This window comes from Notamacropus eugenii, chromosome 2, assembly GCF_028372415.1.
Source record: "Notamacropus eugenii isolate mMacEug1 chromosome 2, mMacEug1.pri_v2, whole genome shotgun sequence".
Classification (NCBI taxonomy): Eukaryota; Metazoa; Chordata; class Mammalia; order Diprotodontia; family Macropodidae; genus Notamacropus; species Notamacropus eugenii.
Window position 1 is genome coordinate 401,512,620 of NC_092873.1, and position 16,712 is coordinate 401,529,331.

The following is a 16,712-nucleotide window of genomic DNA, read 5'->3' on the forward strand; positions in this document are numbered from 1 at the left end:
AGTTGAGAAGTAATACAAGCATAGATGTGACATCTGGCAGACATGATGCCCAATGGAGGGTGGAAACAAGACGTCCAGAAGAGAACAGCATGACCACATAACCAATGTAGGTAGACCAAAAAAGTTCAATATGCAAGAAAACCACAAAGGCAGAATGCTGAGCCAATAACCATTTATCAATGGTTCTTGGCCCCCTTTTAATGAATGAGACCTCAGACCTTTCTCATGATCTGAGATGTCCCCTTCCTCTAGGCCCTTACTTTTATAGTGGTTGCTACCTAGATAATGCAGGTGGAACAAGCCAAAAACAAAGAGTCCAATTAGTGGATAAACCTTGCCCTAGACCCTTCAGGAAGGGTCTATGCAAAATATAGAATTTCATTGGTTGACAGACAATCTTGCAAGCAGACCTTAACAGACCTATCTTGACCTTCTAGGGGGTCCTACAAAAATCAAGAAACAGGCTTATGTAGGTAGGCTGATTAGCAGATGTCAAAATATCTACATGAGCTGACAGACAGGTAGAAAGGCAGGACCTAGTCAGACAACCAGGGTCACTCATTAGCCAAATGCTTATAGCCATTTGTATTGGGCAATAAGGAGACAATAAAGTGTGGAGAGGCAATGGATTGACTGGGGGACTTCCCATGTAATTGAATCACATCTGTCACACTGGGCTTGATCCCCTGCTCAATAGGAGAAAAAGGTGGAGATCCTCTAGTTAGCTTCCTATGATTAGACAACTGAACTTAGTAAGTGACCTTCTGATTACGCATCATGCAGTTTGGGGCCTTTCATAAATGGTTTGAGACTTTTTATAAGATTTTATAAGATTCTGGGGTTCTTTTTTGTCATTTTAATTTTTTATTTTCAAATTAATTACATTTCAATGATACACATATTTCTATAATAACAACCTGCTAGCAAGTGATAATCCTTATATAAAACCATCACATCACAGACACATTCTCAGACTCTAAACACATAGAGCATTGTTAATGTCTTTGAGGACAAGATATGTGTTTCATTTATCTACCATCAGAATATTATTCATTTATAAAGTATAATCTTTGGACAGTTTCAAGAGAAGCTTAATTATCGAAGTAGTTTCAAGTCATTTTACTTGTATCACAGGTTATATCAAAATTCTAATGGAATGCAATTGGGAAAACCAGTGACAACCTTTGAAAATTAATAGCTAATAATCAAATACTCTATAGCTATATATTTTATAACCTAAAGATCTTATTAGACAATGGATACTTAACCCAATATTATTAATTATAATCTGACATAATGGAAACTAAATTATTTATGCTTTAAAATTCCATTATTTGAGCACAAGAATGATAATTTATAATAATATGTATTCTAAATAATGAGTTAGACATTTGAGAGATTTAAATTTCAGTAGTAACAATGCCTAAAAACGAGTGTTTTACCCAATTCTACTGCTGTTGTACAATTAAATTTCCAGAAAACAAAAGGAAAGACAGGTTAAAATGGAGCTATAAAAGTGCAAGTTTCAATAAATAAGCAAATATTTCAAATTGTCAATAATTTTCTTGAGCTCCTGATCAGTGTTTTAAAAATAAATACATTTTAATAACCATTTTTAACCATTGAATTAATGTCAGTTTCTATAAAAAATATAGCTTGTAGACTGACAGCTAGTTTCTTTCAATAATCAGTTATTTTTTTTGTCAGAAAAAAGAGTTAGAAAAGGCTATCTGTCAATTTGCTTCTTTAGTACTAATTCTATTAAAGTGCTTCAGATTTTAGCTTAGCCACTGAAAATTTAGAAGAGATTTAGGATAGAGGAGAAATTTACAAATGAAAAGTGCAAAATAATCAGGAGGCACAACTGGCTTGGTTAATCCTTCCGATTACAAATTGAATTAGTACACTATACTCCAAACCATGCACAGACATCTAATTTACTACTTTTCTTTCTAAAATAGATCAGTTACAAAATTTAACATTAGATTGAAGGTAATTTTGAAAATCTCGACTTTGCAATTGAAAAAATATTTTAAGTACATAAACTTTAATCCAAACTTTTTGACGATTTTTCTATAGGTGAGAAAGAAAAATGCTATTACTTTTGTTATAAAAGGAGACTATATGTACCTTAAATTTTATGAAAAATACTTTTAGAAATAATTAGATTTTTGTAATATAGGTTAATTTGTAGGAGAGAAGTATTTTATTTTTGCTTAAATGCTGACATTATATCCATTCAGTAAGGCTTTGGTGGAGTTCATCCATAGTAATTGTATCTTTTACCTTTCTTCCCCAATTTATCTTCCTTCTTGACTGCCTTAATATTAATTTCTTTTTCATCTTTCTTCTCTGACTTGTCAGCTACTTTATATTCCTCCAAGATGGCTTTTCCAGTTTCCTTTGCTGTTCTTGTCACCACAGCTTTGATGCCGATATTGTCAATATTAAACGCAGTGACACCAACCCTGATGGCAGAATTCATTGCATTATCTGTAGCATGACCAGCATCAGCCCCTTACTTGTGTTTAATTGCATGTACAGTGTCTGAAGTAACTTTTTTAACTATGCATTTAGTTGCACATTCCATTCCATGCCATACAGCTGAAAACTCTTGAAGACTACTTGTTCCTATAACTATGGCACCATCCAAAGTGGATTTCCCATCTTTGTCTTTTTGAAGAGATTCTGCTTCCATGCTTTTTGACATGTGGGGCTAATTGTCTTCCAGCACAGTTTGCTATCGAACATACTCCTTCCACCAGGAACTGACTGACTTTCACTGCTTCTTCTGTGGGCTGCTTTGCTATATGAAGTCCCTTGGACACAGCTGGACTAACTTCCAGTGGCTTTTCTTCAGGCTCAATACGTTCTCGAAGTTTGGAGGCTCCTTTATGAATTGCCTTTCCAGTAAGTTTAGCTCCTTTAACTAAACCCCAACTCAGCTTGGAAGCACCTGATAAAATATTCTGAGATACTTTCTCACTCCACTCAGGTAACACTCTCACATTTTCTTCAGGAACTGGCTGAAAGGATACAGCCTGACTCAGATTAATTTCTTCATTTGAAGTACCTGCAGCCTGAACTTGAAGGTCAGACACTTGTTTCAATAGATCCTCAAAGAACTCTCGATCTTCTGTAGGTAGTTCAGAAGACAAGACTACACCCACACAGGATCCTGACATTTGTAATGTTGTATCTGGGAACATGTAGACTCCACTACTGCAGCTCAGTACAGGAGACTGATTAGGCATCAGAAGATACAGCCAATCACAAACCTGAAGAAATGCAGGGGGTCGATTTTGAGTGGCTTCACTGGTAGTATCCAAGAATTTTACAATTCAAAGACATCCAGGATATGAAGGTGCACTAACCTCCCCTGCAGGAGTTACAAAGAAAATCTGTACTCCACTGGGTATTAAAATTAACTTTTCTTCATCTCCTCCTAGAGTCTCAAGAGGAAGTGGGCAAGGAGAAACTGCATAATAGTCTTCACTAACAGATGAAAATTCCCCAGATTCTGTTCTATGAGACAGAGTATAGTGCCCATCTGTAGCATGGGGCGTATAAGCAGGTAGTGCTTCCAAAGATCCAGGACTGACCACAGAAAGCGGCTCCATGCTTGTGGAGGGAGAATTCCCATTGACTTCTGTTTGTGCAGATGGTGAAATCAAAGATGGAGGCAGAGGTTTTTCTGGCTTTCCATGATGGGGCAACACAGGAGATAGTTGGGGTGCTTCCTGAAGATTTCTTGGAACAAAAGAGGACGAATTTTGCTCCCAGATTCCTGACCTAGTGTTGATATTTTTCAATGTTTCCTGCATTTTCTGCTGCACCTGTTTAGCAGATTCCCAACCAGAACCTGTGCATTCAGGTCCAGATGCTGAAATACTGACTCCTTGGAGTAGATATTCTCTTCCTTTACTGTAGTAATTCTTAGCTTCTTCCTTTTGGCCCAGTGCATCTGCATTCAGTCCTTTAGTAACAAATACAAAAGCCTGCTTGTATGCTTCTTTTATGATCTTAATATTTGCAGGTTCTTCACTGTATGGTTCTTGATCTTGTGCCATTACCACGACTGCTCGGGACTAGGGTGAAGACCAAGATGTGATTCTGGGGTTCTTTTAAAAGAAAAAAATCTATTGTATTTGATTATTCCTGATTAGTTGATTAAATATATATAGATAAGCATAATGTATTAGTTGATTAACTACATGTATATTTATAACAGGTATAATATAATTAATTGATTGACTAAGGCTAAATATATATTGATTGTAGGTATAACATATTGATATAATGACAATTATTACCAGTCACCATTCCTATAAAATCACTAGCTGATTAATACCAAAATAGGGATCCAATCATCTATTTCATATATCAGTAGGTCTGCAATATAAAGGTATATATTACTCTGGCCACATGTGTCCCTTGTGTATGTATATATGCATATATGTATGTGTATATAGATGTATACATACATATATATATATACACAATGTGTATGTATGTATATATATGTGTGTGTGTGTATGTGTGTGTCTTTACCTCCAGGTTTTCTGTCATATATATTCTTTCTCCTTTTGTACTTCACCATTTATAGCATGTATAGTACAATAACTTGTAAAAGAGTGTATCTCCTATGCAAGTGGGGGGATAATTTCTTGTCATTTAATTTGCCATTTCATATATTGAAATATCTTTTGCTTAGAACTAATATAGCCCTATCAGAGCTAATTATCTAATAGGGGAATTCTACACACAAATGGAGGCTCTATATACACATAGGCAATTATGTGGATTATACTTTTGTAGCTATTAATCCATTTCATTTGTTTTCAATTTCTTTCTATAAATTACTTTTGTAGATGAGTAATTCCTAAAAATGTATTTATTTCCTTTTCTTTTGTTATGTAATTTTTGAGTTTTTATTTAAGTAATTTGGTTTGCCTTTTTGGCTTGGAAAAGGTTAACAAAGTGCTCAGTTTGGAGACCACAGAGGCACCCCACCCCACCAAGCATGATAGTCAGTGCCAAAATGAAAACTTTTGATTCTCAAATTTAAAATGGAAAAGATTACAGGACCCAAGATATGTCTGGGGAGCTTTAGGATGAAAAATGTCATTGATGAAAGTATAAATGATTTCTCATGATTGTAAGATTAAGAGATCGTTACCCAAAGAGTCTGTTTAGAAGTAGAGAAGGTGCTGGTGATTCTTTTTGAAGCACCATGATCACATATCCTGCAACACAAAGATTAATTCAATGCTGACCATCAGTTTATTTATATCATTTGGTAAAAACAAAACAGGCAATATCATTTCCTCTGGATAATTTTGTTCGCCTTAAATCAGTGCATGACCAGTCTTATTTGACTTTTCCACAGGTTCAGGTTTATATAAACTTTGCATCAAAAGAATTATTTTCTAAGTATACTATATTATTAACATCAGCAGATTTCACTTCAAGAGTTGGAGCCAAGACCTGGAGAGGGAATTGTTCTTGAAGGAGAAAGAGAGAATTCCTTTTTCTTTTTCTTCCTCATACTATTGACCATCTCATAGGAGACAAAAGATCAGTAGCAGACAAGGCATCTGGCTGAGATGAAAGACACTGGACTGGTAGGAGACTTAGTACACCCAAAGAAAGTTGGCTTGAGAGTGTGATCCGGAGTATCAGAGCAAAGCCCCAGCTATGAACTCTCCAAAGACACTAATGAGCAGAGAACAGCAGGGCATTGCCCTGAAAGGAAAGTTGATAAGAACCCTTCAAAGGCAGAATAGGATGTCGGGTTTCTAGATGTTGTAAAGTATCACTTTGTCACGTGTTCTCTACATATGTGCCTTTGTATTTAAAGTTTGGGTCCATTCTATCCACAAATCCCATGTGTATTTGTGGGATAGTGGGCTACAGTCTGTGAGGGAGAATGTTTTTGTAACTTATGTTTGTGTTCTGCTATGAAGTATGTGGTTTTTTTCCCTTCTGAACATTGATTCTGAGATGGGCTTTTCCCCCTCAGATTGGGACATCTTGGGGTCCACAAACAGGGTTACCTTTTCTTTGAGAGGTAGCCCTGCAGCTACTTATGTATCTTGCAAGAAAAGATAAAAAATATCTTTACTAAAAGACAAATTAAGTCTGGCTGATTGGTAGTAAAAAGCACATTCATGTGGATTTACGAACTGTATTATTAGAAACTCAGCCTTTCAGTTACCGATAGAACCTTGAGAGAGTATTATCACACCTGCTCTGAGGAAAAGTGGGGACAGTGGATCTTGAGAAAATACTATAATTAAGACATTTAAACATATAAATTTAGTACAGGATGTCTTACCCCTTTAGGTGAGGGAAGGGAAGAGTCATTTATTAAGCACCTACTATGTGTCAGGTGTAGTTATAAGGCGCTTTATAAATCTTATGTCATTTGATCCTCACAACAACCTTGAGATGCTATCATTATACTTGTCATTATTATTTTATTGTTATACTCTAGAAAAGTGAGAAAGAAACAAGTTAGCTCAGGGCTCCACAGCTAGTAATTGTCTGAGGCTAGATTTGAACTTAGGTCTTCTCAACTCTGGGTCCAATTTTCTGTTCATTAAGTCATTTAATCACCTCAAGGCATGAAGCCTCTCTTCTTACTCTGGAAACAGATAGTGACAGGCAAAAATGTAGCAAGATGCATTCATCTTCTGAGAATTTCGATCAGACTAAAGCTTTCTGCTTTCTAGGCAAAGACTGTGTTATACGTCTTTCTACTCTTTTTTTCCCCTGCCAAAAAAGGGTGTCTGGTCTTCTCTCCATAGTCTCTGCCTTTACCTGCCACCTGTGTGACTCAGAGTTTTAGGTTTAAAATCAGTTTTTAGGATTAAAAACATTCTTAACATTTGGTAGAACAGGGAGTTTACAAAGCACCTACTTTGTACCTTAAGTACCTGTTAGGTGCTTATAAAGATACAAAGACACCAGCAAACCATTCCAAACTTACATTTCAATGAGGGAGAGAACAGGTTTATACAGACATGCAGAAATGCACACGCATAAAGCTGATATAAGGTAGCCTTGGCTAGGCAAGTATTGGTGGCTACAGGTATCAGGAAAGTCTTCATACAGAATGTAGTGTTTGAGCTGAGCACTGAAGGAAATAAGTGACTTTAATAGACAGGAGTAAAGAGGGTTGTATTCCAGGCATAGGAGACAGCTTAAATAAGCAAGGAAATGGGAAATGGGATATTCCATGTGAAGAACCTCAAGAAGACTAGTATAATGTAGAAAGAAATAATAAATAACAAGTCCTGAAAAATAAGGTGGGAGCAAGTAGTGGAAAACTTTAAATATCAAAGAAAACAGTTTATATTTTGGGGGGAGAGAGAGAGAGAGAGAGAGAGAGAGAGAGAGGCAGACAGAGACAGAGACAGACAGAGAGAGAGAGAGAGAGAGAGAGAGAGAGAGTATGTATGTATGGCAGGGGGAAGACGTGATTAGACATAAACTTTAGGAAAATCACTGGCAGCTGCATGGAGGATAGACTGGAGTGGGTAGAGACTTGAGGCAGGGAGAATGATTAGGAGGTTATTGCAACTGAGAAGAGGAGGGAATAAAGATTTATATAGTGCTTTCAATAGTCTAGCAACTATGCCAAGCACATTTATTCAAAGTATTATTAAAAAATATCAAAATATTATTCCAAATTTAATTAAAATTGATGAATAACATTACAGATATTTGAAATCTCACTTAATCCTCACACCACCATGAGGTAGATGTTATTATTATCCTCATTTTACATTTGAGAAAATTGAGGCCAACATATTAAGTGACTTGCTCATGGCCACACAGCTAATCGGTGTCAGTGGCTGGATTTGGCACTTGGGTCTTCTTGACTCTCGACTCAGTGCTCTCTCCACTGTGCCACCAGCTGTAATAGTCTAGGTGAGAGGTGATAAGGACTCTGAACTAGTATCCTTGATTAATTCTGCTTTAGATATGTTTTTGAGATGCACTTGGAAAAACCAGTTTGAAATGTGCAACAGGAAGTTTGAGTGGGACTCAGGGGAGAAACTAATGCTGCATATATAGATCTGGGGGTCGTCTCCCCAAGAATGACAACTATACATGCATGGGAGGTGATGAAGTCTTGAAGTGAGGTAACATAAAGAGAATAGAAGAGAATAGGTATGAAAATACCCAATGGAAATTATCATTGTAAATACTATTTTCTGATAGCAATGACTGTTGATGAGGACATGAGATTTCCATCGCATGGAATTATTCATTGAAATGAAGTTGTATAATGATTATAGCAAGTTCACAGTATCAGACTTAGGAAGTGGATGAAAGCTTTCCTTGAGGCTTGTCCCACTTTGTGGTGGGAGGCAAGGACAGGATAACAGTGACTTATATTATCTATTCTATTGCTTAAAGTTCCACAATTCATGAATAAAGTCTTGCCTAAGTTCATAGTATCTTGTGAATTAGCTTTCAATTAGACTAATTTCTTGGTCTGTGAAAGTGTTGTGCCTTTAAAAATGAATACAGAAGGTAGATTAAAACCAGGGAAACCAGAGGTGGATAGCAAGGGGGGAGGGGGAGAAGGAACAAAAACTTTGCAACCTGTGTCTCAGAGAGTTAACCTTTTCTTAAAGGTCCATAGAAATTAAGATTTCTAAAAACCTTGGAAACTACTGGTGTTTTAGTCTATTTAGGCCTTACCATCAGGAAATCCTTTCTTGTGTATGTAACTCAATTCTCTAAACATGGCAGGGAGGGGGGCAAGGTTTAAGGGAAATAATGTCTCTACAGTATATCTGTCTTCTCTAGAGAGGAAGAACAGATGTTAGTACCCTATTTACAATATATTTATTCTTGTTATTGTTTCAATACTGTTTGACTCTTCGTGACTCCACTTGAGACTTTCTTGGCAAAGATACTGGACTGATTTGCCATTTTCTTCTCCAGCTTATTTTACAGATGAGGAAACTGAGGCAAACAGGATTAAGTAACTTGCCCAAGGTCACACAGCTAGTAAATGTCTAAGGCTGTATTTGAACTCGTGAAGAAGATTTTTCTGGACTAGGCCTGGCCATTTATTCAGTGTACCACTTTGCTGCCCTCATTTATAATGGAGCTTCCTTTTTAAAAGACAGTGTTTGTTAGCCATCTCAATAATTTTCTCTAGATTACCAAAAAAAATCCCAAAAACCCTGAAAATCTCCTTCTATTAAGTAATTGTCCAATCCTTTAATTACCTTCTTTTCTACAGGTATTATGGCTTGGTTTCATAATCTAATTCATACTGAAGTTTCAATACATGCTATGATCTTCAGATGAATCTTCTACATAGCATGGAATAGTCAAAATTATTCTCTGTTTTTTAAAATGCAAAAATATATGTGTGTGTATGTATGTATAAATATATATTATATATACTATAATATATGTACATACTTACTCATGTATTATTGTTCCTAGCTGTCTTTCTTGTACCTAGTAAGATTGACCATTTTGCCAGCTGATTGTGTGATACATCCCTGTAATCTGTGCTACTGGGGAGGCTGAAGCTAGTGAAATATTTGAACTTGGGAGTTCTGAGTCGCAGTGGAGCTAAAGACAATCAGGTGTTCACCTTAACCCTGGCACCAAAATGGTGAGCTCCTGGAGCACAGAACCACCAGACCTCCTAAGCAAGGGAGGGTTCAATCCAGATCAGAGTGGAACAAGTCCAAGCTTCTGTGCTGATCAGCAAGAGGAGCAGACCTGTGGGTGGCTGTTTCATTTTCAGTTCATTTTCAGTCTAGGTGAGATAGGAAGACCCAATCTTACGTGACAAAGAACACTATCATGGCTTTGTCAAGATGACTTTGAATCTGTTTTCTCCTTACAAAGAGAAAGAAATCAATAAATGACAACTTTAAAGAAAATCAAATTTATTTAATTAAAATTGAATGTATAACATTACAGATATTTGAAACTGATGAGATTATAGAAATAATTGATACTGGTAAGCCATATGAAATTATAGCCATTTCCATAATTTCAGACACAAGAATATAACACTTGATAAATTTCTAGTGCAATAGTCCCCAAAGTATATAGTTCAAGGACCTGATCCCCAAAACCCTTCCAGGGGGTCTGTGAGGTCGAAACTATTTTTCTATGATACTACTACATTTTGATTTCTAATATGGCAAATGTTGATAGCTGTCACCCACATAAAAAAAAAAGCTCTTTGAAGTCTTCAGTAATTTTTAAGAGTGTAAAGGAGTCCTGAGACCTAAAAGTGTGAGATTTGCTATACTAGTGGATATAATTGGTCAAGGTCTAGGATGATTAAGTAGAAGTCATTTTCCTTTCTCTCTTTTCCCTCTAAATCGGGAATTCTTAACTAAGGTCCATGGATAGATTTCAAGGAATCTGTGAATTTGGATTTTTTTAAATCACATCTTTATTTCAATATAATTGGTTTCCTTTGCAACTCCATGATTTTGCTATACATTTTAAAACACCATTCTAAGAAGAGGTACATAGACTTCATTAAGAATCCAAATGGGTCTATGACTCAAATAAAGGCTTTAACCCCCTCAGCCTTGATCTTAACCCTTTATTGTTACTTTTATAAGCTCCAATCATAAGAGTCAGTTATTCCTGTACTACATCAGAGGCTGGGACTCTTTAAAACAAAGGTTTCTAGTTTGATTGCTATCCTCTGTCTGAAGGAAATAGCTGGGTGCAGAAATCTACAGCTCAAGATTTGTGAAGAAGGAATTGGGCCCAGAACCATCCTTAAGGTGTGGCAAGTAAGAGTGATTGATACAGCAAAGGTGCCTTCAAGGTGACCCACGTGGCTATAGGGACTAGGAAAATAGAACTATAAGAAAGCAGTGGATGGAACAAGCTGGCTCCAAAAATACCTCCGAGTCATATATGAATGATAAAGCACTTTTGTGGGGAAGGATATTTAGAGAGAAGAGGAGAGGGTTGAGGCTCTAACTCTCCTAAGAGTATACTCCTCTTCTTCTTCAACACACACCCTTTAGGAAACTTATCATCTCTTGATGATATTTCTTCCCTTTCAATGCTACTCTTGATGTCTTTTTAAACTAGAGTTCTTCTGCAAAAAACATATATAAGGGTGAGGGAGCCAGCAGAGAAGGCACAAGTCTTGGGTTGGCCTTAATAAGACCAGTCTTTTATTTTTCTCCTCCTGATCATAGGCCCCATGGCTAAGATAAAAAATGAGTTTGTTTTATTGCCCTGATGCTATAAATGCTTCCAATTGCTGAACACTGTTGACTCCCTATAAGAAGCTGAATGCATTCAGCCTTTTCCTTTTACATTACCAATTCATCTTTATATAGCCAATTAGTGGAGAGACCATCTTGTTGGGGTTGGAAGCTCAATTCCGTGTGGACAGTCTCGGGCGGGTAAAGGTGGGAACTTCTAAATCTTAGAGCTCTCACGAGACCCCCCCCAGGAAACGGCTGGGAATCGAGGTGAACCGAGCTATCTCATGTATTTCCGCCTCTTCCCGTGAGAAACGTGATGGGAGAGAGATCTCCCCGCCCTCGAGATTGTCCCGGATTGGAGCACACCTAGTTACCTAACAGCATGGTATTCAGATGCAAACTATGCTGCTGGAGAGTTAAGTAGGATCAGGGAAGCCTGAAAGCTCTCTTAGCACGTGAGGAGCCAAAGAGGACACAAGGCTCCGCTTTTCCTCTTCTCCTTCTCTCCCCTCCCCCTCTCTCCCCGCTTGTACTTCTACTTCCAATCTCTTATTGTAAGATCTTTGCCTCCTTGGGAGATTCTCTTTTCCTCCTAAGGAAGAATCCCCTGCACTTGGAACCGAGACCCTGAAATAAAGCTCAACCCTTGTTCGACTCTGGAACGTCCTTTCTCTCATATGCGCACCCGGCGTGGCCAGCCGAAGACCTCGGGAGGTGAGGTAAGAAAGACTCGGGTAGCCCACAGGCCTCTAGGCCTGGCACTATCTCAGTAAAAAAAAAAAAAAAAATCTTCCAGGAAGGCCTCAAACCATCACACATTCACTCAGATATTTCACGAGGACTAAAACATGTATCGTACCTGATGTGATCACAGTTAATTGCATTTTTAATATTTTTTGTTATTTGGTTTACTCTTCAGATTCCAGAGATAAGATATTCAGGAGGAGACTTGGCAGCCATGAGATATTCAATTTTGATCCCAGGGAAGAACTTCAAACTCTGGCCATTCAAGCTAGAATTTTCCTGAACACTACACATCAATAGTGCTTTTAATTTTCCCCCTGCTGTATTGCCTAACACCAAAATTTTCCTGTCTGATAGACCCTGCCAGTGAGTGAGGGAAGAGGGATAAGCTTTTTCAAGGACAAAAGTTGACAGACAATTCCTGCTTAGATGTTTATAGATGACCCAATATTGTCCTTTCCTCTAGACACTTTGACAGAGGGGACTAGATAAGGACTTAATATCCAAAGGTTGCCATTTATTCTCTTTGAATCTAGAAGTCACCTTTTCTTAACAGCAAACTGATGAAGCTCCCTTTGCTCACCCTGAGAGACTGTTCCCATCCATATGCATGAATTGTTTAATAGATTTCATTTGGGGGAAGAGGGGAGGAGTGGGGATGGGGATAGGAGGATATCCAAATACAGGATTAGAAACTTCAAATAGACCAGGAGAAATTATGGCAAGGGATGTAAGGACAAAATGATTTCCACTTTTATAAATGATACAAATCATTTCATGTTTTGCAGCCTTCCCAGGACTCTTACCTGGCTAAGAGGTATCTGGCCTTGTGCCATTCTCCAAAATATTCTCTTCCAACAGTCATTGTTTTTTCTACTTACTCTTCAGTTAGTAGCACTAGCCAGTTTGGAATCTATGTCTTCATGAAATGGGGAAGAAGCAATAATATGTACCAGTAATACCCCCTCTTTTGTCTCCAGCTTTCGTTCAGTCGTTTTTCAGTCATGCCCAACTCTTTGTGACTGCATTTAGGATTTGCTTGGCAAAGATACTGGTGTGATTTGCCATTTCCTTCACCTGCTCATTTTACAGATGAGGAAACTGAGGCAAAGAGGTTTAAATGACTTTTTCAGGGTCACACAGCTAGGAAGTGTCAAAGGTCAGATTTGAACTCAGGAAGATGAGTCTTGCTGAATTCAGACCTGGAACTCTATCCACTGCATGACCCAGCTGCCTAGAAGTTAAAACTGTTTTCCAACATCTTTCTCAATCACTTATTCCAGTTCAGCACAACAAGGTGGAAAGATGGGGGAAATAGAGCCAGAGACAGGAATTCAAATCCCAACCCCACCATTTACTAGTTAAATGGTAATAGCAAGTCTAATCTCCATTGGTCTTAGTTTCTTCGTATATAAGAAGGTATTATAATTCTTGTGGCTTTTACCTCATAGAGTTTCTGGGAAGAAAGTACTTTGTCAATCATGACAAACTTTATAAATTTGAATTGTTGTGGCCATCATATGATAAGTATTGCTAAGATACCAAACTTTAATTAAGAATGGCAAAGCATAGAAGGCTTAGATCTATGAGTCCACATCTGGGAACTGAGGCCCAGTCATCTATTTATTTGCTCATAGAATCACAGGACACAGATTTAGATCTATAATGTACCTTGAAGGCCATTGAATGTAACTCTTATTTCACAAATAGGGAAACTGAGGTCAAGAAAGCATAGATAATCTGTCTAGGTTTACACAGCTTGTGTCAGAGTTGAGATTTAAACCCAGGTCTTCCTGAATACAAGCCCAATGTCCTATCCACTATGCCATATTGGTACTGGTCTTCAGTCAACAGTCAGAAAGTCCAGCATTCATTGACTTGTCTGCACTCTGGTCCCAGCTCCGTGACAACATGCTGCCATATAAGCCTTGATTTTCTTCCTGACTCTTGAGGCACAGTTGGAACTAAAGTAATTCTGGGTCATTTTAGGGCACTCCAGAAAGCTGTACCTAAGATAACATTGTTATTCTTCTTTTAAAGCTTGAGGCCCCAGTTTCTTGTTGCCAGCAGAGAAAGGGAGATTTTAACTGAACAAAGACTGAGGCTCTTGAATACTTAACTACCTCAATATTCTCAGCAAATCTTTATTCATGAAGAAGGCACAGCAATGCAGAATGTACTCTTATCAGTTCTACTACAATTTACTATAGAGAGACTAAATTTAATAAATAATTACCTTTATCCTTTTCTTTCTCTTATCATTATTTGAGAGGAGTAAGCTTCCAGCTGAAGAATGATCTTTATTAGTTAATAATGGAGAACTCTGCCTTCTCACGCCTACAACATATCTGTAATACAGTATATTTGAATACCTTTATCTCTTTACACTTTGAGTAACTTCCTCTTTCCCTCCTTTCTTTTCCTTTCTTTCTTTCTTTCTTCCTCTTTCTTTCATTCTTTCTTTCCTTCCTTCCTTTCTTCCTTCCTTCCTTCCTTCCTTCCTTCCTTCCTTCCTTCCTTCCTTCCTTCCTTCCTTCCTTCCTTCCTTCCTTCCTTTTTACCAGTATTACCTTATGACATAAGACTTTGAATGGTAGATTATGAGTCACAACTATGAGTCACTTCAGTTCCAGTCCTACCTTTGACACACAAATATATGTATCTATGTATGTATGTGTGAATGCATGTATGTGTATATGCATGTATGCATGTATATGACTCTGGCCAAGTCACTTAACTTCTCAGTGCACTAGACGATTCCCTAAGACAATAAATTGAAAAGCACGAGCTAATCTTAGAGGGAATTCCCTCACTGGAAGTTTCCTGTTCCAATTAGATCACAAGTTCAGAACAAAATCTGACCGTAGAAAAAGCATCATGGCACAGTAAATAAAAAGCCCTGAAATCAGAATGAATTGAATTCTTGCCTCTGATACATATAACTTTTACTATGGACAAATCATTCAAAGTCTCAATGCCCTAAACAGTTCTCTAAGACTGTGTAAAAGGTATCTTGTGGAGATGTACATTGGTAAAGGCAGCTTCCACATAGGTAGTTCCACATCTTGATAAAATAAATCTTTTCACCAATTCCCCCTATGAAAGAAAAAGGAGTACATGAAAATCTAAAAACAATTCTAAATGGGGTCCTTGGAGGCTTAGTTCTTTAGTTAATGAATAAGACTGAGAATTAGTTAACTGTTCAAACTAATGATAAATTCCATAAATCTATTTAAAACAAGTTTTAGTACATGGGAATTAATAATAAGCTCATGCAATTCTGTCTCATTCCTCCCCACTAGCATTCACTATCTAGGCGGTATTCTTAATTTTTCCTGTATCATGGACGCTTTTGGCAGTTTGCTAAAGCCTATTGATCCCTTTCCAAAACAATACTTTTAAAGGTGGAAAATAATTTTTAAAAATCATAATATAAAAATAAAACATTTCCCTTAAAATGCAATAGTTAAAATATTTTTTAAAAATAATTTGTGGAACCCCAGGCTAAGAAATCCTGATCTTACGGATGCCATTTTAGCTACATATTGTCAGACTATTGCCACCTTCTAGGTAAAAATTAGTATTTATCATGTATCTATTGCATATCCAGCCTGAAATGGAAATATTTAATTTAGTTAAGGCCAGAGTAGCAGAAGCATTAATATTTCATAACATAATTTCCTAAAGTGATTTCCCAGGGCTAGGATGTGCTCTTATTATTCAGTACCTCTACTCTATTCATCTATTACCTTATCTCTTTTATAATTTTATAAAAATACCCCCAGTGAGAGTGTTGAGTGTATATTAAATGTATACTTTTGTGTACTAGATATCTCTATATATACATTGCCTACATGTATAAACACATATATATGGATTATTATTGAAATATTCAAAATGTGAATAGTATATTCCCAAGGGTCAGATGAACTGAAAAATTAAATTTCAAAGAATCGCAGAATGTTAGAAATGGAATAAATCCTAGATTCTAAATTCCATTTACTCAGCACCTCTTCATTTTATAGGTAAGGAAGTTGAAGTATGGAGAAAGAAAGTGAATTGACTTCATAATTTGTTAAACTGGCAAAATCTGGACTTGAAAACAGGATGGGGAACTACCTTGGTTCACAATAGTGGAACCTGTCTTCTTGGCATCATTCTTTAATATCTGGCACTAAATTTATTGAGTTTATATGAATACATTCTCTCTAGATCAAGAGGATCTCAAATTTGAGGTTTCTAAATGTTCACATGTATTGGACTAGAAGGAACCTTGGAATTTAGCTATCTAATTCAGAAATGCTATTGCTAAAAATCTACACTGGGTGTCATTGGTGAGGGCACCTGGACCACAATATTATGAAAGTAATTAGCCTCTTGGTTGACCTCTAGTGCTTTCAAGGGTCACTGAAACTCAATCTAGAGTTTGTTGGTGCAGTTAATATGGATGGCAGACTAGACGGGTGCCTCAAAGAGGCATAGAGAACTGCTGTCAGTGCAAACTGCTCAAAGGAAACTATTCTGACCTGTGTATTGTGTGTGAAAAATTCCATAATGTACTTTTACTGGTACTTTTCTTTTTTTGACTTGTAGTCATATATTGGGGGTGACAGTATAGAGTAGGGGTTAGAGATTTTCTTTGCCTTCAGAAAGGACCGGGGTTCAAGTACTACCTCTGATACATATTCTGCATAACCTTTAACAAATCATTTCACCTCCCATTGTCTCAGACAGTTCTCT

General features: G+C 37.1%; 1 pseudogene; it reads right to left on the bottom strand.

The window, feature by feature from the left end:
• Positions 1-2,260: 2,260 nt before the first annotated feature.
• Positions 2,261-4,107, bottom strand: LOC140523133 (spartin pseudogene; annotated as a pseudogene).
• Positions 4,108-16,712: the final 12,605 nt, after the last annotated feature.